Below are 27,260 nucleotides of genomic sequence, written 5' to 3'. Positions count from 1 at the left end.
AGCCATACATCCATAATCTGCTTGAATCCACTGTAAACATAAACATTTGGGAGTCACCAATATTATAGGGTATTAAAAAGTATGAGACTACATCAGAAAATGAAAGGTTTGTTGCCATCCAGACATATCCCCTGAACTCCAGACTTATGTCTAATAGCTTATTCAACATTTCCTTTGGATATCACTATATGTCTCAAGGTCAACATGTCCAAAATGGAACTCCTGATTTCCCCCCGTAAATTTACTCTTCCTCCAGCTTCTTCATCTCAAATAGCAACTCCATCCTTCCAGTCTCTCATGCCAAAACCTTTGGGGGTGTTTTTTTGGCCTGGCTTTTTTCTTTTTTTTCTTTTTTATATTGATGTTTTATATACTTTATTTTTTAAATTGCTTTATTGATTAAGGTATCACATATTTGTCATCAACCCCTTCCCCCCGTTCCCTTCCCAAACCCCCCCACACGCAAGCCCTCCTCCCCCTGTTGTCCGTGATCACTGGTTAGGCTCATATGCAAGCACACAAGTCCTTTGGTTGATCTATCTCCCTTGTCCCCACCCTCCACTACCTTCCCTCTGAGGTCTGACAGTCTGATCAATGCTGTTCTTGTTCTTCAGTCTATGTTGTTCATCTTTTCCCCTAGATGAGTGCGCTCATGTGATACTAGGAATACACTTATAGGAACCGAAAATGAGACAAGCAATAATAGTTATGCTGAGAGGCAAATGAATCAGTCTATAGTGAGTTTCTTTCTGGGCCAACAGTTCTTTTGAGTCCCGGTTTCTATGTCTAACAGTTGTTAATGTGTTCATAACAGCAATGATATTTCAGTTCTGGATGGTGGACAAATGGTGGTATTGCAGGTCCGACCCTCTCTGGTTTGGTCCTGGGCAATCTGCAGTGACGCATATCTGCTGACTGCTAGTATGGCAAGGCATGGTCAGCGTCTTCCATCTCTGGACTGTTTCTCTTCTGACTTCATGGCTGGAGCACTCCTGTCAATTCCTCTCTGTTGCAGGAATCCACATGTCTCGGAGTTGTTTTCTGAAAATATACAAACATATTCTCGACCAAAAGTTAATAAAGGAATATTTTCTATAAATTTGACTTGCGATCCTTTTTCATTTTTTTGCCCAAATGATTTTCCTTTGGCTTGTTTTGACACCATGTATGTTTTACCTGGGTGACTTGCTGTTAGCATTACAAATGAAAGTTAATTTTCTAAAGTAAAAATTTTCTAGATGTAATTTATTTGCAGGATATTTTTCCTTACATGATATTCTTCTACTATCCCCCCTTTTTTGGTTTAAATATTGGGAGGCTTTTGGAAATTTTATGCTGTAATCTTGATAGCTTTTAAATTTTACTTTTTTGCACGAAAATGTGACTCCTAAAGGTTCATTATATGTTACACATATAACAGTCCTCGTGGCCATTATAGGGCTTTTACTGCAAATGACATGGGGAGCTATTGAGGGGTTTTGAGCCAAAGAGTGACTTGACCTTAGATTTTTAAATCACCACACAGCTATACTGCTGATATTAGATTTTAGGGGGAAACTATCTAGACTGCAATGGTGGAAACAGGGAGACCTACTCCGAAGCTTTTAACAGTGAGCATGGGATGGCTTAGATCAGCCGGGGAGGTGGTGTCAAGTAGGGGAAGTCAGGATGTGTTTGAAGGTTAAGTCAACAGAGTCTCCTGTTGGATTAAATGTGAGATGTGTGTTTTTGTGACTGTCTTATTTCAAGTAACATAATGTCTTTAAGGTTCATCTGTGTTGTAGCATGTGTCAGAATTTCCTTCCATTTTAAAGCTAAATAATATTCCATTCTATGTATATATCTCATTTGGTTTAATCATTCATCTATTAATAGACACTTGTGTAGCTTCAACCTCTGTTATTGTGAATAATGATGCCAAATATCACTTTAAGACCCTGCTTTCAATTATTTTGGATTTAACCAAAAGTAGAATTGCTGAATCATATAATAATTCTGTTTATAACTTGTTGAGGAACCACCATACAGTTTTTTATAGTGGCTATACCATTTCACATTCCATTCCAATTTTTCTACAGCTTCACCAACACTTGTTATTTTCTCTGTGTGTGTTTCTGAATAGTAGCTATCCTATCAGTGTGAAATGTTATCTTATTGTAGTTTTGGTTGCTATTTCCCTAATGACTGGTAATAATGAGCATCTTCTTATTTTCAATATTAATTGCTCAATTAGTACATGTTAATTTAGAAAAGTATAATTTTTATCTAAATAAAATGAAGAAAAGAAAATTACTTCAATCACACAAGCATAGATACCCATTTCTACCATTTTGGTGAGATTTTATCCAGACTATATTCTACATACTCATAAAAATGAATGGGAGCATATTATACTCACTGTGTTTTAACCACTTAAAAAAAAACTTAATGTCATTCTTAACTTTTCATTTTCATAAGTATTATGTACATGATAATTTGAAATGACTACATAATCTTTCCTTGTTTGAATTTACTGTAATCAATTCATTTTCTTTATTTTTTTACTGTAATCAATTTAACCAGACCCCCATTGTTGAGCAGTAAGGTTGTTTTTAAATTTGGGGCATTATAAATAGCCCACGGTTTTTTCTATTTGGGGTAAGGAAGGAGCAGGGAATAATCTTTTAAAATATTAACAATGCCCACTCAAAAAAATGTTAAGAGCCTTCTACATCTTTCTCCATTTGAAATTATTACTTAGGATTTGTGTTCTTTTGTCCTTTATTATATTGCTCCAACAACTTGGTCTATTCCTTGTCACTAATTTCTCTATTTGTTTTGGTATTGTGTTTCTCAAAAGTCTCTAGATTTGGATTCCTAGTCCTTTTTTTCTTCCCTAGAAGTCAAGTGAGTGTGGTTAGGACTATAATAATTTTTGAAAGAAAAGTTTTAGTTAATGGGTGGGAATAAAAATGTCCTTGCTGGAAGCCCAGTAGTAGACATAGAGCATACTTTCATGGCCATGGCCATGGCCATACTTACCTTTAGCAAGGCTGGAAAATGTAGTATAGCTGCATGCTCAGGAAGAAGAGGAGACTGGGTTTTTATAGACAGCTCTCATCGGCCACGCCCTCTCAGCCTTGTTCGTGCTCCACACTGCTGTCCATGCTAATTATCTGAATCCCAAATCTGATCATGCCATTCCCCCGCTAAAGAAACATAGGCAGTGGTTTTCTATCACTGAACAACAAATATTTTTATTGAGTACCTACTGCGTGCTGAACATTGTAGATATAATAAGGAAAATTAAAATTCTGTATTTGTCCTCCTGGAGCTTACAGAGGAGCCAAAATCTTGGGAATCATACGTGGCTCTTCCTTCTCTCTCACCATTACACCCAGTCCTCCACGAACACCTGTGAATTCCACCTCCAGCCAGAGGACCTCTCTGCACCCCTCCTTCTCGGTTTCCCACCAGGGTCACTGTTCTAAATAGTCTTAAAAATCCTAAATTACATAGCTTATACATAATCAGATTTAGAGGACTTTATCAAATGAGCCATGAATGTGCAGTGTGGAGGGAAATTAAGCATTTAATTTCAGTTAATTTGTTGACATTATCTGTGTTTATGTTTATCCGCACTCTGCTCTTGCTTGAAGGTGTGAGGGAACTTTTCCAGGAACGCTCTGTGGAGTGACTAGGGTCTTTATCTATGCCTGTGGTCCCTGAGATTTCCTCCTCTATTCTTACAACAAACTCCCTTTAATTGGAATTGCTCGGATGGCTTTCTGCTCCTAGCCACCAAAAGATTCTTCAGTGAAACATTATTTTCATTTTTGAAGAATGTATTTAACATCTAAGGTGGGTATTGCATAATACTAGATGTTTGAGGGTACCTATCACCCATTATGCAAAGTGCTTTGGCCGTGCTCAGGCCCAATTTAAAGAAAAACAAGACATCTGTAATATCTTTATGTTGCTGCTGTTACAAATTACCACAAATGTAGTGGTTTAAAACAATACCCATTCATTATCTCATGGTTCTGTAGATCAGAAATAAGCCAGTCAGAGAAAGATAAATATCACATGATCTCACTCATTTGTGGAATATAATGAACAACATAAACTGATGAACAAAAATAGAAGCAGAGTCATAGAAGCATCGAACAGACCGTCCAACCTAAGAGGGAAGGCAGGGGTGGGGGAGGTTGGGGAGGGTGAGGGGGTAAGAGATCAACCAAAGGACTTGTATGCATGCATATGAGCATAACCAATGGACACAGACAGTAGGGGGGTGAGGGCCTATGCTGGGGCATGGGGGTGGCTGGGGAGAGGTCAATGGGGGGGGGGGGGAAGGAGACTCATGCAATACTTTAAACAAAGAATAAAAAAAGAAGTTTGAAATTATGTCAAAGTTTTAAAAAATTTAAGTACATGTAGCAGTGAACTGTAATTAATATGATATATACATATACATATATACATACACACACACACACACACACACACACACACACTAGTGGTCAAATGCACGGATTTGTGCACATTGAAAGGAAATTAATTAGAAGGTGGCCAGTGGGGCGGGACTGAGCAAGATGGCCAGACACGACCTGGAGCCAACCTCCCGCAGTCCCTCCCCAGTCGGCAGCACCTGGGGCGGCACTGGGGCTCCAAGGGCATCTGTGAAGTGAGCAGTGAGCAGGGTACCTCTGGCAGGTGGGGTCCCTCTGCCTGGCCTGCGGGGACTCAGCAGAAACCAGCTCTCCGACATCCCTGAGGGGTCCCGGAGTGCAAGAGGCACTCTGCAAAGTTGCTGTCGTACAGGATGTGGAACGTAAACCACATTCAGGGCCAACAGTGCCCCAGCAACAACATAACCTATGGCCGAAGGTGGAACCGTGCAGCCCCGCGAGGAATCGGGCTCCCTCCTCTCTGGTTCCGGGGTGCGTCACCGGTCACCCGTCACCCGTCACCCCTCACCTGAGAATCGCACTGCCAAGTCACTGCAGCTCAGCAGCTCCTGCGTTGAGCATCTGCCTCCTGGTGCCCTCTCAGTGAATGCCATACCTACTGGCCAGTTGGCTGGTCAGCCTTTTATATATATAGATACATATGCATTTCATCCTCACAATGACCTGATAAAAGAAGTACTAATATTACCCAAATTTTATAGATGGCACAACTGAAATACAGAAATATAAAATAAATTTTTCCAAGGTCACACAACTTTCAAATTGTGATGCAGGGAATTTTACCTGGTAGCCTGCCTTCACTCATTACACACTGCTTCTCCACATATAGCTTATGTAGGAGAAAAGCTATAATATGTGTATTGTTACCATATTTTATATATCTTTTATGAAATTCAGTTAATTGTGTACAAATAGAAAGAATTGGCCTGAACAGATGATCTTATAAATTTGGTACTTGTGCCCTTTGCTTTACCTAAACGTCCTGTTACAAAGCTTAGGGTGCTGAGGTGTCATTTCCCATCCCGGGTAATGGAGATAATTCCAAAGGAGGAAGGAGAACTGAAGAAGAGTTGTCATGTTAGGGCAGAGGGACAATATTCTTAGGTCTCTCAGCTCCAAACATCTGACCTACTGTTTCGCAAAGAATGTAGCTGTTGTATCAATAAGAAATATCTGTGAACCATTTGCTACAGACAGGTGGTTTTCTTAATCTCTAGTAATTACATATGTAATCACATAATGTAAACAAATATGTAATTATATTTAATACAAAAGAATAAGTAAATGGTGCAGACAAAGATAAACATGAGTTTGAAAATTTTTTTTTGGGTTTTAGATTGTAACTGACATAAATATAAATGTGCAAATACTTGTGGGTGTGTGAAGGTGTGTGCTTATTAACTCAAAAATGTATTTTTTGTATTCGTGAAGATAGATGAAAGCATTTGTGTTTTCTGCTACCTGAGGTCCACACTGAAAACAGAATCAAAATTAGTAGAAAGTTGTACAGCAAATGTATTGTAAGATCCCTTTTATTAATTAAAAACAAAGCCAAAACACACACATACTGAACTACCTTTTTGTGTAAAGATCCTATATAATAAAAGGCTAATATGCAAATTGACCAAACGGTGGAACAACTGGTCGCTATGACGTGCACTGACCACCAGGAGCCAGATGCTCAATGCAGGAGCTGCCCCCTGGTGGTCAGTGCACTCCCACAGGGGGAGCTCCGCTTATCCAGAAGCTGGGCTCAAGGCTGGCGAGCGCAGCGGCGGTGGCAGGAGCCTCTCCTGCCTTTGTGGCAGCGCTGAGGATGTCCAACTGCTGGCTTAGGCCTGCTCCCTGTCAGTCAGAGGTCCCCTGAGGGCTCCCAGACTGCAAGAGGGTGCAGGCTGGGCTGAGGGACCCTCCCCCATCGAGTGCACAAATTTTGTGCACTGGGCCTCTAGTATAAATATAAATATAGATGACTACCCATACACCAAGCTGTTAATAGGGATGATCTGTGGAGAGGAAAGTAGTATTGAGGGGGTAGATGGACTTCAACTGCATACACTTTATCATTCTGTATTGCAGTGTTTCTTATTCCTTATGGTTTTACAGACTCACTAGAGCATATTTAGGGCTTCTCTCTGACGACTTAAGACTTTATTCAGGTCTAGAAAATAATCAGCTGCTGTTTGTTCAGTCACACTTCACCAATATTCCCTCTCTTCTCTCCTGAATCTCCCACATACCTAGATCTAGATATATTTTTAAAAGCTCTATTGAGATATAATTCACATAACACATGTGACCATTCACCCACTATTAAATATATGTTGGAATGTCTCAAACTATCCTCCCTGGTTTTTTATAACTGCTTTTTCCTCTGTGGGTGCTCTGGATGAATTCAACAGAATTTCCCAAGTGTTTTTTCTTAACAGTGTTCATTCCAGATTTCATCTTGTTTATTGAGATTTCTATTTCACTGTGGTTTTCCTTCCCGGTGGTAGTGTTTTATTATTCTGTTCTCTTTTTTTTTAATTATTATTGATTTTTTTACAGAGAGGAAGGGAGAGGGATAGAGAGTTAGAAACATCGATGAGAGAGAAACATCCATCAGCTGCCTCCTGCACACCCCCTACTGGGGATGTGCCCGCAATCAAGGTACATGCCCTTGACCGGAATAGAACCTGGGACCCTTCAGTCCACAGGCCAGCGCTGTATCCACTGAGCCAAACCGGTTAGGGCTATTCTGTTCTCTTTTACGGATGTTCTTCCTTCACTCCTTTGAGAATTTTAAACTTTTTTTTTTTTACTCTATTATTCATTTCCTGAGGAGTGCACCTCCCATTTGTATTTTGAACTTCAATCTGCAGACTCATCTTCTAGGATGTTTCTTGTTGCTGTTTTCCATTGTTTGGTCCTACCCTTTCATGTTAGATCACTTTAAAGTGTCCTCTCCACGACTGACCCGGACACCCTGTCAACAGACAGCACCCAACCCCTGGTTTATCCCACTCCTGATCCTGCCTCAGAAACAGCAGCCAATCCTGGACTGATTGATCCCCACTTCCCTTTTCCATCCTAGGAACCTTCAGTGGAAACTACAACTTACAAAAATGCTGCCTTCCTCCCTCTTGTTGACAGCATTCCAGGCTCCTCTGGGCTGTCCCCTTTGCCCCCTCCCCCACCTTGGTGCAATAATTAATCATCTGAGTATAGTCTTTAGTCAATTAGGCATAGTCCAACCTTCTGTAGCACAGCCTTGGGCTTTTTTAGATGATGGGCTCCCTAAGGCAGAGTCCTCCATGTTTTTACATTTCCTGTAGATGTTTAGGCCTAATAACTTTGGGACCATAGAGATAATCCTCAGGACTAGTAGGAGAATGAATGGTCTTTTTTGGGCCTATTCCCTGGTTATTGCATGCCCCTTTCCTCAATTTATTATTATAGAACATCTGTCTTCCACTCTCACTAAAATGTCAACTCCAAAAAGGTGGGACTGGAACCTCAGTCATCTTTATACTCTACTAGAGGCCCGGTGCATGAAAATTCGTGCACTTACGGGCAGGGGTCCCTCAGCCTGGCCTGCGCCCTCTCACAGTCCAGGATCCCTTGGGCCAGTGGTTGGCAAACTCATTAGTCAACAGAGCCAAATATCAACAGTACAACGATAGAAATTTCTTTTGAGAGCCAAATTTTTTAAACTTAAACTATATAGGTAGGTACATTGTTATTAACTTAATTAGAGTACTCCTAAAGCTGGCCTTTGCTAAAAACTCAAGGGGCCAAAGAGCTGCATGTGGCTTGCGAGCCATGGTTTGCCGACCACTGCCTTGGGGGATCTGGCCTAGGCTGTCAGTGAGACATCCCTCTGGCAGCCCAGGAGATGTCTGACTAACAGCCAACTAATGGTGGGGAGCTGGCCTAAGCCATTCGTCAGATATCCTTAGCGCTGCCATGGAGGCGGGAGAGGCTCCTGCCACCGCTGCTGCGCTGGCCAGCCATGAGCTGGCTTCTGGCTGAGCAGCACTCCCCCTGTGGAAGCACACTGACCTCCAGGGGCAGCTCCTGCGTTGAGCGTCTTCCCCCTGGTGGTCAGTACACGTCATAGCAACTGGTCATTCCGGTCGTTCTGCTGTTAGGGTCAATTTGCATTTTACCCTTTTATTCTATATAGTACATTACACAACCCTTTGCTCAAAGGATATGGTCACTCATCATATTTTCCTGGCATTACTCTTTGCCAGGAACTGGGTTAGAGCTAAGAATTTAAATATGGGCCAGACCCAGTCTCTGCTCTCAAAGAGCCTGCAGTCTAATGGAGATCACTGACAACCAAACTGGCAAGTACAGCACACTCTGAGAGCTGATGGGTTTAGTACAGAATGCCGATGAGCACCGTGAAGGAAATCTACGATCTGTGGAAGCTTTCCAGGTGGAGAACATGTGGAGATTCAGGGAGTGCAGCTTGCGCAGAGAGCATGGAAGCTCACCTCCCCTTTCCCCTTACCTTGCCTTATGTATCTCCTCCATCTGACTGTTCCTGAGCAATATCCCTTTATATAAACCAGTAATCTAATATTGAACAGAAGAACATTATAAAAACAAAAAAGAAAGAACTGTCACCAGACAGGTCTCAGTGAATGAATTAAACAAATTTTAAAACATATATCAGGATAAAGAAAATTGATTAAAATAATTAGTAAGAGAGAAAATATCTTAGGAAAACAGAAAAATAATGTAAATTAAGAATAAAAGAGGAAGAAGATGGAGGGATTAGCCAATGAACATATATTTATAACCCCATAGACACAGACAACAGTGTGGTGAGGCCGGAGGGAAGGGGGGCAGGGCTTGGTGGAGGTGGGCAAAGGGGAGGAAAATGGGGACATATGTAATAGTGCCAACAATAAAAATAAAAATTTTTTTTTCCATTTTTTTATTAAGGTATTATATGTGTACATATCTTACCATTGCCCCCCCCCCACTCCCATATATGCCCTCACCCCCCAGAGTTTTGCATCCATTGGTTATGCTTATATGCATGCATACAAGTCCTTTGATTGATCTCTTATCTCCCCCACCTCTCCCTAACCTTCCCCCTGTAATTTGACCGTCTGTTTGATGCTTTACTGTCTCTGTATCTATCTTTTTGTTCAAGTTTATAATGTTCTTTATTATCCATAAATGAGTGAGATCATGTGGTATTTTTCTTTCATTGACTGACTTATTTCACTTAACATAATGTTCTCCAATTCCATCCAGGTTGCTGCAAATGATGAGAATTCCTTCTTTTTTATGGCAGCATAGTATTCCATTGTGTAGATGTACCACAGTTTTCTGATCCAGTCATCTGCTGACGGGCACCTAGGCTGTTTCCAAATCTTAAAAAGAATTAAAAAATTCAAAATAAAGATTTGTGAACTCACAGGACATTGCTTAGAAGCTACCCTGAATGCCATTTCCCGGGCATTTGCATATTTGGACGCTGACCTACACCATCTCATTCTGTAATTCCCCTTCCCCACCTCCTATCCTCATCCTGACCCCTCCTCAAGTTCTTGCCGTTTTTGTACTCATTGAAGCACATTGCAACGTTTGTTCCTTCTACACCTATAGATGGAAGACACAAGGAATGCCACTCTTTTGCCTGGTAGGAGCTTGCATATTGTAGATACATATTGTAGATACTCTAGAAAGATGAAGTGAAAGGAAATATTTGGAACTGATGCTTTATGCCACTCCTTCAACACAGAACCTGGTCCCCACCATTCCGCAAGCCCAAAGCCACTCTGCAGTCCCAACCAGACCTGACCCACTTCCTGGCCCTGCCCTTGATCCCCCAGGGCATGGAAAGCATTTTTAAAACCGGATTGTAGTGATAGTTGGACAGCAGTATAAAGTTACTAAAAGTCATCAAACTGAATACTTACAATGGGTGGATTGCATGGTCTGTAAATTGTATCTCAATAAAGCTGTTAGAAGTTAAAAAGAGAGGACTGGGGATAACTCTGGGAGCCAATCTATAGTGCTTGGCACAAAAATATTTATTCTTTTAATAAATGGAAGAGATCTTGCTGCATAACACGTTTCATCAATTTTAAGCGTACTGATTTTTACATTTTATTTTTATTTTTAAAAAAATATATTTTATTGATTTTTTTACAAAGAGGAAAGTAGAGGGATAGAGAGTTAGAAACACCAATCAGCTGCCTCCTGCACACCTCCTACTGGGGTTGTGCCTGCAACCAAGGTACATGCCCTTGACCAGAATCGAACCTGGGACCGCCCCCCACAGTCTGCAGACTGACGCTCTATCCACTGAGCCAAACCGGTTAGGGCTATTTTTTAGACTTTAATGTGAACATCTCTTACAACTGACTTTACATGTGCATCAAAACTTGAGAATGAGTGTCAGGGGCTTGGAGGAAAGTCCCAGAAACGATAATAGAGGGACGCTTTCTAAAGAAGTGCTGTATCGCTACATTTTGGATGGCACACAAGACAACCTGATGAGGAAAAGCACATCACTGATGACTGAATCAGACTCTCCATGTGAGAAAACCCTGATGAGAAATCATCAGAGAGTTTGGATTTTTTTAAAAATAGAACTGAGATAAGGAGAGAAAAGAAAAAATCATACGGGATATACTATGATAAAGATAGAAGTATAACCTATGGACACAGACAATAGTGTGGTGAAGGCCTAGGGTTGGGGGGGGGGGGCAGGCTAAAAGGGGCCAGTGGGGGGAAGAGGGGGACATCTGTAATACTTACAACAATAAAAATAAATTTTATGAAAAAAGAGCTAGAAGTAGACTTACTAACCTAAAAAAAAAGCCTGTAATGGGATTAACTAATAGGATTACCTGCAGGCAGTGACAAATACAGGAAAAGCTGTATCTCTCCAGAGGAAAGGAAGGATACCTTGGAGGAAGTCTTTAGAGAGAAAAGGTGAACTAATGAGCTGCACATGACGTCAGGGAAACCACTTAATCTCTCTGGGGATGATTCCATTTTAGAGGTTTTCTTGTCTGTTAAATAATAGTGTTATCTAAGCAAAGGGGTCCTTCCACTCAACACACAGCCGAGCCAATCACTGAACACTGAGCTTTGCAGTGGAGAAATTGAGACACTTTATTGGCAGGGCGCCAAGCCGGGAGAACGGGAGAGCTAAAGCTCAAAATCTGAACTTCCCATTGGTTTTTATTCAAGGATTTTAAAATATATTTTTATTGATTTCAGAGAGGAAGGGAGAGGGAGAGAGAGATAGAAACATCAGTGATGAGAGAGAATCATTGATTGGCTGCCCCCTGCACTCCCCCAACTGGGGATTGAGCCCGAAACCTGGGCATGTGCCCTTGACTGGAATGGAACCTGGGACCCTTCAGTCCACAGGCCGACTGAGCCAAACTGGTTAGCTCTACTTAAGGAATTTTAAAGGCAAAGATTGAGAATTAGGGGTTATGGGTCAATGATGAGCTGGATGGTTAGGTTGTTTTTATTTTAGTTCTTTTTTTTTCATGTTTCACAGAATTTATTTTACACCTTACACCAAACAGCACTTTAAACACTGACCTAGAAACTCCCTAATAAGATAAAGCAAAGACAAATGCGTTTATCTTATGAGGAACGAGATACACCACCCTTTATAGTCTTCAAACATTATTGCACTTTAGCTTTCATAATTTGACAATGCATTCGTGAACAATCTTCAGATAACTAGTTTTAACAAATTAAAGACACCTTTAAGCAGACATGAGTGTTCTAAGTTGTTTATTAGGTAAAAATTTTACAAACATTACTTACATTAGCAGTGACGGTAGAGCTGGGCAGCGAACTCGTGGGTCCTTTCCAAGGCCACAGCTCTTGGGGCCTGCCGATGTCAGCCCTCGCATCTCCCTGTGCTTGGGGACTGGTTTGGTAATCCACTGGGTGTCAGGATTCCTTCTGATAGATAGCCTTATGGAGTGGATCAATGAGGATCAACTCCAAGAATTTGTGGAATCTTCACCAACCCAGTAAGAATCCAGGACTCTCCGAGCCCCACAGTGGCATCCACCTCACTCCTTGACAATAGACTGAAGGCTTCGAGCAAACTTGAGCTGGTAAATACATGATGGGCAGGCTTGCCTTAGTTCATCCCACCCTTAGGAACTGGGCATTTGCAGCCACCACGGAGCACTCGAACCCTATATATGACATAACTTTGGCTTGGCCTTGTAGCCCAGTCTGCGTTTTATCGGGTCAGGTCGGGTAGGGGGCAGTGAGGGGTACCCCTATGGAGCGCAGAGAGCTGGTGATACTGCCAGCAGTGCATCCCGAGAAGGAAGTGCATGGCATCCCACTGCTTCTTCCTCCATAGCTCCTGGTTGTACTTGGAAGCACCCGTCTAGGCTTATCTGTATAGTTGGATCAAATAAAAATGTTTTAAAATAGCGCTACATGTGTATATTTTTCATTATAATAACAAGGTAGTATTATTGCAGAAAACTAGGAAAACAGAAAATCATAAAGAAAAAAATACTTGGTACTCCAAGAATTACTATTACCAGGTTGGAGCATTATCTGTTCGATTTTTTATACACACAAACATTTGTTTTAATTTGTTTTGCTTTATGAAATTGATATTTAAAATTCAACATATTCTTTGTATTCTGTTTCTATTTCTTAAAAGCATGATTGTTCAATAACCAAATAGCTTTCAATTTTATAAGTATAAAGAATTAGAAAATCCCTCATATTGGCCAAAAGGAAAAGTTTGGGCACCAGTGATGTAAATTTTAGTTACAGGAAAAATTCCCTGGGGCAATGTCTCAATCAGGGTCCCTGGGGGAGACAGATGGCACACTTTAAGAGAGGAATTTGAGGATTGTTTAACACAGGATCTATTTACAGAGATCCTTTAGGGGGCAGGGATTAGGTGCTGATGGCACCTATTAGCCTAAGGGCATGAGGAAGGAGGAGGGGGCAGTAACTTAAATCTGGAAACAAAGAAAACTCATTGGAGACCCCTGCCTGATGGAAGCTGTAACAGGTACTTACTTGAGGGGCAGGCAGCCAAAATAGAGCTACTGTGTCATCCAGCAGTCTCAATTCTGGATATATATCCGGAAAAAAAAAAATCAGTACCTCAAAGAGATACGTGCATATCCATGTTCATTGCAACATTATTTATTATAGCCAAGATATGGAAGCATCCTAAATGTCTGTTGATGGATGAATGGATAAAGAAATTGTGCCATATGTGTGTGTAATACAATATTACTCAGCCATAAAAAGAAGGAAATCCTTTCATTTGCAACAAATGGATGAAACTGGAGGGTATTATGCTAAGTAAAACAAGCCAGACAGAGTAAGATAAAGATTGTGTGGAATCTAAAAAAAAAAAAAAAAAAAAAAAGCTGATTGGACAATAGAATGGTGGTTGCCTGGAGTGGCGGGGGAGGCAGGGCTGCAGACATGGTTTCAGGTTAATTTGCATACTCACTCTGATTGGCTGGTAGCGTAGTGGAGTGATGGTAATTTGCATATTCCCTCTTTATTAGTTAGGATTGTTAGGGGAAGGTGTTAGGCATGGAGAGAAAGAACTGGGAGGGAGGGCAGAAGGGTACATAAAGTAGACATTAAGAAAAGAGGAATTTATGTAAAAACTAGAGGCCCAGTGTACGAAATTAATGCACTTGCGGGGGGGGGGGGGGGCGGTCCCTCAGCCCGGCCTGCACCCTTTTGCAGTCTGGGAGCCCTCAGAAGATGTCCAACTGATGGCTTAGGCCTGTTTCCCATGGGGAGCGGGCCTAAGCCAGCAGTCAGACATCCTTAGCGCTATTGCAGAGGTGGGAGAGTCTCCGCCACTGCCACTGTGCTTAGCAGCCATGAGCCCAGCTTCTGGCTAAGCGGCGCTCCCCCTGTGGGAGTGCACTGAGCACCAGGGGCAGCTCCTGTGTTGAGCGTCTGCCCCTTGGTGGTCAGTGCGCATCACAGCGACCAGTCGTTCACAGTTCGGTCGATTTGCATGTTAGCCTTTTATTATATAGGAGGATGGTCCAGGTCGCTACATATTTGAGAAACTAATCAACTTTTTGGAAAATAAAGTTGCAATAAAAATAGTTTGTCACAAATACACAAATTAGCAATCAAAACAAAATAATTACTTTTCTATTCATTATTTGTTCATCTTACTTTCTTCTAATTAACAGCACGACCTATTGTTTTTATTCTTTAATTTTAAAAAATTATGAGCATTCTGAGTGAGGGTCCTCACTTTCTCAAGTATTCTGAATATGTTGAGTATGTCAATACTTAGTTACTTTGAACAAGTGATAATCCTGGGGACCAACATGAGGCTTAATTGTCTGCCTTCTAAGACCCCTCTCTAGCGGTTTGCCCTGCTGAGTGCCCCTTTCCTCATCTTACATTATGGTGGAGTGTTCTAACTCCCCCAGAGTGTAAGCTTCTAGAAGGTAGGACTGACCTGACGCTGACATAAATGCGGATGGGGTCAGTACATGTGCCCTGGAGTATAGAAGGGAATGGAATGGCAAGCCCAGAGACAACCTGGATGCCATTGCCTTGGTAGGTGCAGACATGACTTAGTGCTCCTCTGCATTAGGTATTCTCCTGTAAGGATGTTGGGGGGCGGGGGGGGGGGGGCGAGAGGCAGGGTTTCAAGGAACATTCTTACATCTTCCAGTCCATGCTCTAATGTATCTATCAAGTGAGGACCCCAGGGAAGACAGTCTTCATGCCAGGTGGGTCCCCGCACATAGTAGCTACTACCATATTTCTGGAATTAATTTCTTGTGCAATGGAAAGAAGTCTAGTCCCCGCTATTCATCCCATAAGCCCAAAGCCCAGGCTATGTCTCTACGGATAGATGTTAAGTTTTAACCTTTTTCTTCCAAATAATGCTTCAGTAGAATTCATACCCCCTTTTCCATATGTGCAAGTAGCATTTCTCTCGATACCTAGAACTGCAGATTTAAAAAATGCTCATAGCTACTGAGCTCCCCCAAATCCAAATGCCCAGTCGAACATTGAGAAGAACTGAGGGACATTCTATAAAATACCCAATGCTTCTTAAAACGGTCAAGGTCACACTGAAGTAAAGTGTTCCCATAGACCCCCCCCCCCCCCCCCCCCCACACACACACCCAGTTTGTTCTATTGTTAACCTCATATTAGTATGGAACCTTTGTCACAAGTAATGACCAAATGTTGATATTATTACTTTACAAATATTCATTTGTTATTACGATCATCAGCATCATGATTATTTTTAATCCAATTAGTTGTCCATCCTGCAGTCAGCCTGTCCTGCCCTCCCCTCCTTTTCCCCTCCCTTCCAGACTCCGGGGATGGGAAGAGGAACACTGATACATTATCAACTAAAGCTCATACCTATTCATATTTCCGTAGGTTTCAGAGTCCCTGCCCTAGGGAGCCCACAGTCTAGGGGGAGACACATCCATCCCGCAAATTCACACACACACACACACACACACACACACACATCCATTCCGCAAATTAACACACACACACACACACACACACACACACACACATCCACATCCATTCCGCAAATTAACACACACACACACACACACACACACACACACACACACACACACACACACCCTCCGTGATGCAGCCAGCATAGGGCGGCTTGGCCGTTCCAAGTATCAGGGAGTCCCCAAAGAAAGGGGGCCTGTCTCAGACAGGGGCTTGCACCGATGCTCGTGGTCGCCAAATCCCTAGTGACAAATGCGTCCTTTTGTGGTTCATGGAAATGAAACACAGTTTTCAGGCCCTTCTGAGCTCCCCGCGAAGGTGGGAAAGGGAACGCCATGGGCACAGACGCCGGCCCAGAGAAAGAGGGTGGGGAGGTGGGGGGCCCCCCGCGCCCCGCCCCGAGCCTCCGGGGAGGCCGGCGGCCGCAGCTCGGGGAGGTGGCGACTGCGCGGGGCCACGCGCCCGCCCCCTCTCGGCGCGGACGCACCCGGAGCGGCGGGCGGCCCGCGGGGGGCGGCGGCTCCCGGGCTTTGTGGCCGCGGCGCGCGCGGCGGGGCCTGGCCGGCCGGGGGCGCGCCGTCTGCCCGGCGCTCCGAGCCCGCGGCCCTCCCGGCGCCCAGCCCGCGAGAGGAGCCGAGGCCGCCCGCGCTCGCCGGCCCCTCCCCCGGTCGCCGCGCCGCCGCTGCAGGTAGGAGGCTCCCCGGCCGGGCCGCAGCGGGGCGGGGGCGCGGGCCGGGCGTGCGGGGACCGCGGGCGGGCCTGGCGGGCTTCGGGGGCCGAGCCGCCGCGACCCCTGCCCCGCAGGCCGGGCGGCCGCCGGCGCGCGCCACGGGGACCCGGTGCACGGGGTTGGCCTGCGGCGTACAAAGCCCGCGGCGCGGACCTCGGGGGGTTCGGTGGCGCACCCGGGGTCGGGCGCTCTGGACCCCGGGCCCAGGAGCCTCTAGGGAGGAATCCCTGTGATCCTCAGTGCCTGGGTCTTACCATCCCGGGGCCCCCACCCTATCCTGGGCGCTGTGCTCGCTTTTCATACTTGTTTCCTTGAAGACCCTTGTGTCCCATCCAAGGGTGTGCCGGGAGGGGTCCCTCATTGGGAGGCCGAGGGCCGAGCATCACACCGCTGCCCGCCTGACCTTGGGAAGGCTCCCCGACTCCGAGCCTAGGCTCTGCTTTCGTAAACGGGGGTCCGGTGGGGTGTGGGGGTGGAGTGCGTAATGTCACACCTACCCCCAGGTGCTATTGTGGGAGAGAATGTACGTAATTAATGCACGTAAGTGACAATAGCTAAATTCGAGCGCTTTCTGTGCACCAGGGCCTAGGTACTAAACAGTTGGCATGAGTTATCTGAATTAGCCCACTGGCGCTGTGATGAAGCTACTGTAGATTGCATGAATAATCTTTATTTAGGGGTAGGAAACAGTGAAGAATTTAGTCTCCCTATTCTGATTCAGAAGGTTGGGTGTTTCTTAGGTGTGGTAACATTTAAGATTACAAGTGTTCCTGCAGTATCAGGAGAGTGGTGGTGGGGTGTAGGGATAGATTTGCAATACATCAAAAACCGGACGTAAGATAATATCAGGGCCAGGGATGTGCATTTCAGCATGTCTGAAAAGTCGGTTGTGTGAAAAGGAAATTGTTGAATGGTAATTCAAAAACATAGATCCTGAGTTGGGAGTGAGGGCTGCTATGGGCTTTTGGGGCCAGAAAGAGTTAAGGGTTGGGTGATGGAGAGAGGGAGGGGTTGAGAAGCTCGGGGAAGAGGATGTGGAGGGAGGGACCAGGGGGCAACATCCCAGTAGCATTCTGGACCAGGATTCCATCCTGTCCTTAGAGACCAGCATCCTGCTTCCGGGGAGGGGAGGTTAGGTGTGGGGAGAGATGCTGGGATGAGAACACAGGTCTCTTCTTACTCCCAGGCCACCCCCAAAATATTCAGATGGGTTGAGAGCAAGTGATTGGGCCTCCTAAGATGTCATTGTCCCTTCTCGTGTGATTCCTGACATTCTTTTAATGCGTTTGAAGCGTTTGGGAGGCTCACCAATCCTAAAGTTTGATAGGACACGTTTAAATTGCAGAGACCTGATTGATGTAGTGAAGGAGTGTGTTTTGAACACGGTCCACCTGGTTAGAGAAGAGTGGGCCTGAGGAGATGATTGTGGGGTTCAGTTTGGAAGGGGGAACCTGAAGAAGCAAGAGAAAGGCATGGAAGGCCTCGGTACTGCACCCTGGGGAAGGGAGTAGAAGCAGGAGCCGAGGGCCTCACAACACGGTCTGCAGAAGGCCCAAGCAGACTGCTCTGTTCTCAGCTCCCAAGGAGGCACCTTAACTCTCCTGATTGGTGATCATTTCTTACTTGAGTGTTGTGGAAGGTCGGGGTTGGACTCAGGCTCACCTTTCTCCTGAGTGAGCAGGAAAGGCTTCTTGGAGAGGGTGGTTTTGTTTATTTATTTTTATTAATTTGTGTGTGTGTGTGTGTGTGTGAGAGAGAGAGAGAGAGAGAGAGAGAGAGAGAGAGAGAGAGAGAAACATTGATGTGAGAGAGAAACATAGATTAGTTGCCTCCCTTCTTAGGCATCCCGACTGGATATCGAACCCACAACCTGGGGTATGTGCCCTAACTGGGAATCAAACCCACAACCAACTGAGCCACACTGGCCAGGGCTGGAGAAGGGTGAGTTTATTTTTTTATTTTTAAAAATATATTTATTGATTTTTTTTTTTTTTTTACAGAAAGGAAGGGAGAGGGATAGAGTTAGAAACATCGATGAGAGAGAAACATCGATCAGCTGCCTCCTGCACATCTCCTTCTGGGGATGTGCCCGCAACCAAGGTACATGCCCTTGACCGGAATCGAACCTGGGACCTTTCAGTCCACAGGCCGATGCTCTATCCACCGAGCCACACCGGCCAGGGCTGGAGAAGGGTGAGTTTAAACCCAGGCTTGCAGGAGAGGGTCTTTGGGTACATGGTGATGGTGAAGATAGGGAGCAGCATGCGTAGTGGAAAGAGCAGTTGCTTGGGAGAGAGAGGCAGTTGAGGGTATGAATCTGGCTCTGTAATTTTTTGTGAAAGTAAAACTGTTTTTTTTTAACTGTCTGGTAGGGACTTCAACAAGTACCTTTTCCCTGTCCATGGTGACATTCATGCAACAAATGTCTGCTGAGCACCGATCCTGTGCTGAGTCATATGCTTCACGCCAGGAACACAAAGATGAGTCAGACATTACCTATTCCCTTAGGAATTTCCCAGTCCAGGGAGAGCAATGGACACAGAGAGCAAATTACAAAACAATATGGGAAGTGCTACTGTACAGTCATACACCACTGCCAGTGAGCTCACCGAGGAGTAACTAATTCATTCTGGACAGAAAACTCAGGGCTAACCTACCTCCTGCAAGATGAGTTGAGACCTTAGGATAGAGGTTTTGATGACCACTTCCTTATTCTATCTATTTTTAACTCTTGTCTTTGCCCTGATAGTCTCTTTCTTAAAAAAAAAAAAAAATCTCGGTGCATTTGTGTGGGCATAGTTTGTAAGCTGCCTCAAACGTAGAAGGAAGGTGTTATACATGTAATAAGCATAACCGCTTGAGCATTAGTTGAGGAAGGCGTCACAAAAGTTACACAGGGGTTGGACCTTGAGGGGTGAAAATGAGCTCTTTTTAGTGGTCCTTGGAGTAAAGGACTCCAGCCAGAGGAAGCCCATGTTCGGAGACAGGAAGACACAGCAGGTTCAAGGGCGTGAAGGTGAGTTGGGTCTGGCTAGGTTGAAAAGTATATGGAGAGGGTGGAGTGCGGTGGACTGAAGAGGGCAGCGTAATCAGGGCCAGATCCGGAAAGGCCTTGACTGTCATGTGGGGAGCTTGGCCTTTATCTCTGAGGCAGGGGGGAGATGTCAGAGGTGTACACCCTGGACTGTGGCACGATCACTGTGTTTTAGGAAGATCTCTTTGGTCGCTGTTGGAGGAGGGGCTGGGAGTTTGGGAGATCATTGTGGAGACTGGGACCTGGCCTCAGACATAGGCAGTGAGAATGGGGGAGGAGAGGAAGATATTCAGATAAGAACATCAGAGGGGCTTGATGATTGGTTACATGTTAGTGAAGGAGCACATTGCGGTTTCTGCTTTGAGAAGCTAAGTTGATGTGGCTGAAATCAGACATCAGGATGTTTGGGGGTAGGGCCGTAATGAATGTCCTTTAAGCTATGGAGTATGGGAGCTTTCTGGGATGCCCATAATGGATAGTTAGATAGAAGTTGCTGGTAGACAACTGGAAATGTGTGTGGTGCTGAGGAGAGAGGATGGGGCTGACACCCCTTTGAGCGAACACTGAGGGTCTACTGCGTGCAGAAGATACCAATGAGATGTAGTTCCAGCCTCAGAAACTCACCCTCTGAGGATATGGATATGGATAGGCCGCAGTACAGGGCGATTCTGAGCATTGCAGTAAGAGGTAAGCCCTTGGGGCCCTTGACCCAGAGATTTGAGAGCTGACGGTTGTTGCTGAAGTGGTGGGAGTAGCAGAGAGAGAGAGAGAGTCCTCAGCGACCAGACGCAGGCTGGAGTGGGAACACCTACCTACACAGGGACGCTGTGTTGTAAAAGCACTTTTCCGGGAGGATACTTTAATCATGATTCCGAGGGAATTTCAGAGAAACCGGAGTGGGGGTGGGGAGATGGCTTAGGACGGAGCTGTGGGGGAGGAGAAGGAAGAGGTCAGAACTTTCAGGAACTGTCATCTGGCTGGCAGAGGGGACTGAGGGGGTGGAAGCACGGGACGGGGGAGCGCTCGCCTTAAACACAGGCTGGTCCTGCTCACAGCCACACGAAGACACAGATGGTAAAAATAAACACTTCCAAGTTGCAGGACCGCCCGGAGTGGGTGGTGAAGGGGAAGACGAGGCAGCCCAAAGAGGAAGGCAGTCCTGCCCTAGGTTTCAGGCTGCAGAGCCCTCTGAGGGAGAGAAGGCGGAGGGCACAGGTGAATGGCCATCCGGGTAGCCAGGTGTGGACATTTGAGAGCAGGCACGGGCAGGTGTGTGCACGGGAGCTCGTCTGAGTACTCTTACCTCTGGATAAAGTGAAATCATGAAGGCATCAGAGTTGTGGTGGGGCTCTTAAAAGTTTGACATACAATTATTATAATATTTACAAGAAGAAGCCAGGGAATTATTTATGATAAATCCTTTATAAAAGGAGAAATTTAAGGTAGCAGAACATCTTGTAAAAATTGCAAATGGCAAGCAGGTTAATTTTAACCTATATTCCACAAACCTTTATCGAGTGCCTACTATGCACCAGGCCCTCTTCACGGGTGACAGGAATGAACAAGAGAACCCGATCACTTGCTTTAGACGTTTCACCTGGAGCTCCTTAACCTGCAGAGGCTGGGTATGGGCCTTAAATGGTCTGTAACTTTATTCTGTTGCAGTGTTCTCTTTCATTGGCTAGTAGCTCCACTTGCCTCATAAATAATCAGAAAATAGCATCCATGCATGTTAGGCATAGATGTGGACATTAGGTAGCAGAAAGACCAATGTTGCGGCAATGCTAACATGGACGTGACGGCCAGCAGTCGATCGGACTTTAGAGAACACTTTCTCTAACTTTACAATGTAGAGAGGAGGAGTTGGCAGTCAGGGAGGAAAGGGGACTCTCCTAACCTCACAGAATGAGTGTTGGAATTGAGAGCAGTGCCCTCGAATTTTCAATGGGATGGCGGGGGAAGGCTTCCAGAGGGGAAGTGAGGGGGCAGGGGTTAAAGTGAATTTAGGCCCTCCTCCGTCACTAGGGCCCTGGAAGCCCCCTGTTTTGCTCTGAGCCTCAGTTTCCCCATCTGTAAAGTGAGAGGATTGGACTGAGGTCCCTTTTTAGTTTTAGCATGTTAGGATCAATGTTGGTCCCCCCAAAGGTGGTCAGGATACAGAGTCAGTAGACCAGGATCGGAAATAGCCTTTCAACTCTTTAGAGCGAGTTGATCACCCATAACCTGTGGCCAGGCTTCCCCTCAGGGGATGGGTGCCACATTTCCGGCCGTCCACCTGCTATTTTTGTAGACTTTCCTCCTTTCAGTCTTTGCCCTGCTCTGTGCTGGTGATAATTCTAATGCCAATCCAGTCTAGTAGGAATTATGGTTCTAATTCTAGATCCCCCCAATCCTGGAGGAGTGTGCCTGGGCACATCTATCACTGCTTATCACACTGCCTTGCCTCTAGCCCAGTGGTTCTCAACCTTTCTAATGCCGCTACCCTCATGTTGTGGTGACCCCCAACCATAAAATTATTTTCATTGCTACTTCATAACTGTAATTTTGCTACTGTTAATGAATCGTAATGTAAACATCTGTGTTTTCCGATGGTCTTAGGCGACCCTGCTAGCGGTTCGCGACTCACAGGTTGAGAACCACTGCTCTAGCCCATCCACAGTCCGCTGTGTTGTATTATGTCTGCATTGGCTAGGACAGTGTTCGGCAAACTGCGGCTCGTGAGCCACATGCAGCTCTTTGGCCCCTTGAGCATGGCTCTTCCACAAAATACCACGTGCGGGCACGCACGTACAGTGCGATGGAAACTTCGTGGCCCATGCGCAGAAGTCGGTTTTCGGCTCTCAAAAGAAATTTCAATCGTTGTACTGTTGATATTTGGCTCTGTTGACTAATGAGTTTGCCGACCACTGGGCTAGGATCTCCTCCATCTTAAGGAGTCTCAGTCCAGTCCCCTCTCTGATATCTGCACATGCTCAGTTCATCCTCGTGTGTCCTTTCCCTCTGCTTTCTCTTGATCTCTCACCCTAGTATGGACACACGTGTCCCGGTCACTTCTTGCTTTGAAATAGTCTCTGGTGTGCCCCTCTTTCTTTCCATTATCACCACTCAGAGCCCAGGCCCTTTCTTAGCAATTATTTACCTCAATGATCTCCGTCAAATCTCTCTGTTCATATCCTATACATTCTTATGAGATCTAGCTCAAATGTCCACTTGTTCATGAGGAATGCAAATAACTCCTTTCCTCCTCTGAACACCCAGTATGCTTTGTCCCCTATTCTGATGTCTGTTTCAGTGTGCCTGTCATTTTAGTCAGCAGTTTATGCATGCCAGCGCTCCTTCCAGGCTATAGGGTTCAGCTTGTCTTTATGTCTCCCACGTATTTGAGGAAGGTACTGAGCCTCTGGCAGGAGTTCATTACATAGTTGTTGAATTGTGCGTCTATGGAATAAAAGAGTCAATAAGTATTTGAGTATACAGTCAATAAGTAAAAGTGTACAATAAGTATTTTTATTTTTACTTTATGATGGTGCAAAAGCGATGTTCACTCAGTAGAAACTGTACTGGGGATTTTGAATTTTGATCTTTTCCTGGGCTAGTGATCTGCAATATGTTACTCTCTCGTGATGCTGGGCAGCGGCAGGGAGCAGTGGCTCCTGTCAGCCATGCAATCACGACGGTAAGCCACCGATAGTCCATAGCGTACTGTGTTGCCAGCATTTTTTTGGACATTGCATTTTGTGTTTTGACATTCCATCATGTCTACAAAAATGTCTATCTGTGTCTCCTACTTCTGGTGAGAAGAAGAGGAAGACAGTTACTCTTGAGATGAAACTCAAGATAATTGCCCAACTGTTGGCAGTTTAATATGGATAGGAGGGGCAGAAAGAACTACATTTTTTGAAGCTCTAGTCTGTGCTTGTTCTTTACTCCCATTGCAGGGCATCTGTGCAGAGAGTAAGGCAGAGCAGGGGGCATACGTCTCATCTTACAGATGAAGAACTGCAAGTTAATTGACTTGCCCAGAATCACACAGCTCGGTGAATGCTGGAGTCGGGATTTGAGCTCAGGTTTTCCGCATCCAGTTCTTTGGTTTAATTCATTCCCTTTACTTTAAAAGCAGTAGTTCACCGATGACCTCACATCTGCCCGAGGCCTCAATGCCACAGATCTTTAGTCCTGGTTCCCATTCGGAATGTTGATTTCAGAGAACACCCTTTTCCAGGAAGGGAAGTAGAAGTAAAATCTGGCCAAGTTTCTCTAGGCTTTGCTCGAATTTTGGGACTTAGTTTGACCCTTTGTGGACTTCAAATATCAGTAGATATTGTATTAGTCAGCTAGGGCTGCCATAACAAACTAGCACAGACTTGGTGGCTTAAAAAACAGAAATGTATCTCTCACTGTTCTGGAGGTTAGAAACTCCGTGATCAAGGTGCTTGCAAGGCAGACTTTCTTCTGAGGCCTCTTCTTTGGGCCTGTAGGGGCTGGCATCTCTCTGTGTGCTCACATGCCCACTTTCTGAGCCCTGGGGTGTCTCTGGTGTCTCTTCTCATAAGAGCACTAATCTCCAACCAGCCTTATGACCTCATTTAACTGTAAGCACTTCCTTAGAGGCCCAGTCTCCAAATACAGCCACCATGCATGGGGGTTAGGGCTTCAACATATGAATTTTTTTTTTTTGGGAGGGGCGGTTTACAAATGTTTGATGCATTTTTGTATTAGGTGGATATTAAATGTACTTATTACAACCTTCTGGTGGTTTAGTCAATGTTAGCGTTTTGGGAATTGTGCTGATTCTTTCCTTTTTGTTCTTTTATCATATTGGGATTGTGTTCTTTTATTTAGTCCTGTCTATGGGTCTTTGCCTAGCCCACAGGGAACTTCTATTGCATTTGGATTTTGCTACTTTATTTGACCATTTTTATTTTAATGCAGCTTTTAGTGTACTGACTGTTTTATCATGCGTGATACTCATCTTGTGCCTAGTAGGCCATTTTACGCCCATATTAGAATGTAGTCATTCATTACATGTTTGCTGAAAGCCCACTGTATGAGGGTCATTGGACTTGTTGAACTACAGCCATGCATTGGAATGGGTAGTACTCCGTCTAGCAGAACCGCAGACAGAAAAGATTATCTGAACTGAGCAGATTTGGGGCACAAGTAAGGCCCGTCTCTCTCTCTCATAAAAGCGGATACAGCAGGGAAGGATTTTTATGTTGTCATCTATAACCCATTATGGACATTGCCGAGTAGCTATAATCTAGAATGTGCTTTCTAGTCTTGAAGTTTCTATTGATAAGCTTCAGTTGGAGATCTCTTTTGGGAAGTGCTTGTTTATTTAGGACTGTCAGTCAGATGCTCAAGCAGAATGCCCGCATCCCCTTGAGGGGTGGACCATTTTAAAGCTCCATATTATACCTACAGTTATTTTTCAGACATACATTCTTACCAGATCAACAGCAGAAATTATTTCAGAGCTTGGGTTGGAGTGAGAGAGGTACACCTGGGTGGGCGTGGGGAGTGAGGGGCTAAGGGCCCCAGGTGTGAGACATAGAGGGGTGAGGTGATGGATGGAGAGAGGAGAGGAAGAGCTACCAAATGGAGCCAGACAGAAGCAGGCACAGCTCCCCCTAAAGTTGCTCTACCTCGGGACCTTTCTCTGATGACAATTAGATTGTTCTGCAATTCGACATGTAATTTGAGCAAAGGCACTAGAGGTGGTCACCAGGTCTGAAAGGAGAAAGCTAAGCAGAGCAGAGGGCGGTAAGGACATTGGAGTAAGACCTGGGTTGGAATCCTGGTTCCTCTACTTACTATTTGTGTGACTACCAGCTAGTCACCGAACCTCACTTTTCCAATCTGGGAAATATAATTGGTTAGTGGGGATAAACAGCCTCCTTCCGAGGTTGCTGGGAATCCATAGGGGCTTTTGGGGTACACTGGCTCACACCAGAATCCCTTTATAGCCCTGCAGACTGCAACCACATGGTCCCGGAAGGCCTGCTGTTCTACAAAATTAAGCAAAGTAAATTGGTAACTCTGGATTTACTTAGCTAGTGATTAAATAACAGCTTAGTTAACAGGCTATTAATGGTCCCCAGGTGTTGGCAATTCTGAGTATTTGCTTTTGAGAGCAGTTGTATAATTTCTTCTGGTACTTTAATAAAGTTGCTTTTTTAACAGAAAAGATTATAATGTAACAAATGATGCTCTCAGGAGCTATTTGGGGGAGGATTACATGATATACTGCATATTAAACACTTAGTGTAGGGTCTAACTCACCTTGTAAGGTTCAATAAAAGTTATCTGCTGTTATTACAGTTGTTAGAGACTCAACTGGCCACACTTAGGGCAAGATCTTTTGCGAATTTAGACTCCCCCCCATGAGCCCACCGCCACCTGGTGGCAGCTAGTGGTACTGCGCACATTGTGAGGAAGAATTAAATTGCTTGTAGTTTGAATTCCACCAAGTATAACAGGGACTTTGTTCAGAGTGTGACTCATTTGCCTCAGAACTGGAATTCATATATCATTAAACAATGAAGTGACACTTTTCACCTCCACAGTTGGCACAGATTTTTAAAAAATGTTAACAGCAAGAGTAAATGAAGTGTGGAAACAGACATGCTCGTGTGTTAATAGTAGGAATGTAAATCGGTACACCATTTCTGGAGGACAGATGGTGATGTAACAAAAGTCTTCATTGTTTGCATCTTTTGTGGCAACCATTCCTCCCCTAGGGACTTATCTTGAAGAAATAAAGAAAAAGTTATATATGTGAAATATAAATATTTATAAATATATGCCATATATTTATCAAAATATAAATAACATTACATATAATAGAACACAATAGGGAACAATAACTTTTTCATTTGTGAATCAGAGTCTCAATCCTTATAACAGTGATTCTTAAAAAGTGTGGGCCCTCGCTTGTTTGGCTCAGTGGATAGAGCGTCAGCCTGCGGACTGAAGGGTCCTGGGTTTGATTCCAGTCAAGGGTACATGTCTGGGTTGTGAGCTCAATCCCTAGTGGGGGCTTGCAGGAAGCAGCCTATCAATGATTCTCTCTCATCATTGATGTTTCTATTTCTCCCTCTCCCTTCCTCTCTAAAATCAATAAAAATATATTTAAAAACAAACAAACCAAAAAACAAAAAAGTGTGCGTGCATGAGGAAAAGTAGGCATTTTGACATCTTGGGGCAGAGGAGTTGGGATGGGGGATCAGATCAGAATCTGCTCTGGGAGCTGTTTAAGAACATTCAGTAAACTTACCGATTTCCTAATAAAAACTATAAAAAGTAAAGTTAGTCATAAACATCTTGGTGGAGAGAGATGATACTGAAGAGATGTAGGAGATGTGTGTTAATACATTTCAGTTTGGGGAACACTGATTTACAGGAAGCAGGAATATTGATGAAGGCAAAAAATTAATTCTGGGTCTTTAGGGAAGAAGGAGCCTGGATTAGCTAATTGTAGGAACAGTAGAGCAATATAATTGAAGGCCTGGGAATTTAGGGGTGCAGGGATGCATCTGCAAAG

At 44.4% G+C, this 27,260-nt stretch overlaps 1 protein-coding gene across 5 annotated transcripts in view; it reads left to right on the top strand.

Moving 5' to 3' along the window:
- The first annotated feature begins 16,502 nt into the window (after positions 1-16,502).
- MSANTD3 (Myb/SANT DNA binding domain containing 3) overlaps positions 16,503-27,260 on the top strand; it is a 28,773-nt gene continuing 18,015 nt past the window's right edge. For 2 of the 5 annotated variants that reach the window (XR_013814525.1, XM_079790641.1), the window contains exon 1: positions 16,503-16,641. The gene's annotated coding sequence lies outside the window, so the exon portion shown is untranslated. Of the gene's footprint in view, positions 16,642-18,353; positions 18,625-18,683; positions 18,877-27,260 lie in introns of those variants that run through there. The other 3 variants (XM_079790643.1, XM_079790644.1, XM_079790642.1) reach the window with 3 other exon arrangements.

Source organism: Cnephaeus nilssonii (genome assembly GCF_951640355.1).
Source record: "Cnephaeus nilssonii genome assembly, chromosome: 14".
NCBI classification, from domain to species: domain Eukaryota; kingdom Metazoa; phylum Chordata; class Mammalia; order Chiroptera; family Vespertilionidae; genus Cnephaeus; species Cnephaeus nilssonii.
The sequence above is the reverse complement of the archived record's forward strand: the minus strand, read 5'-3'. Positions and strand labels throughout refer to the sequence as shown.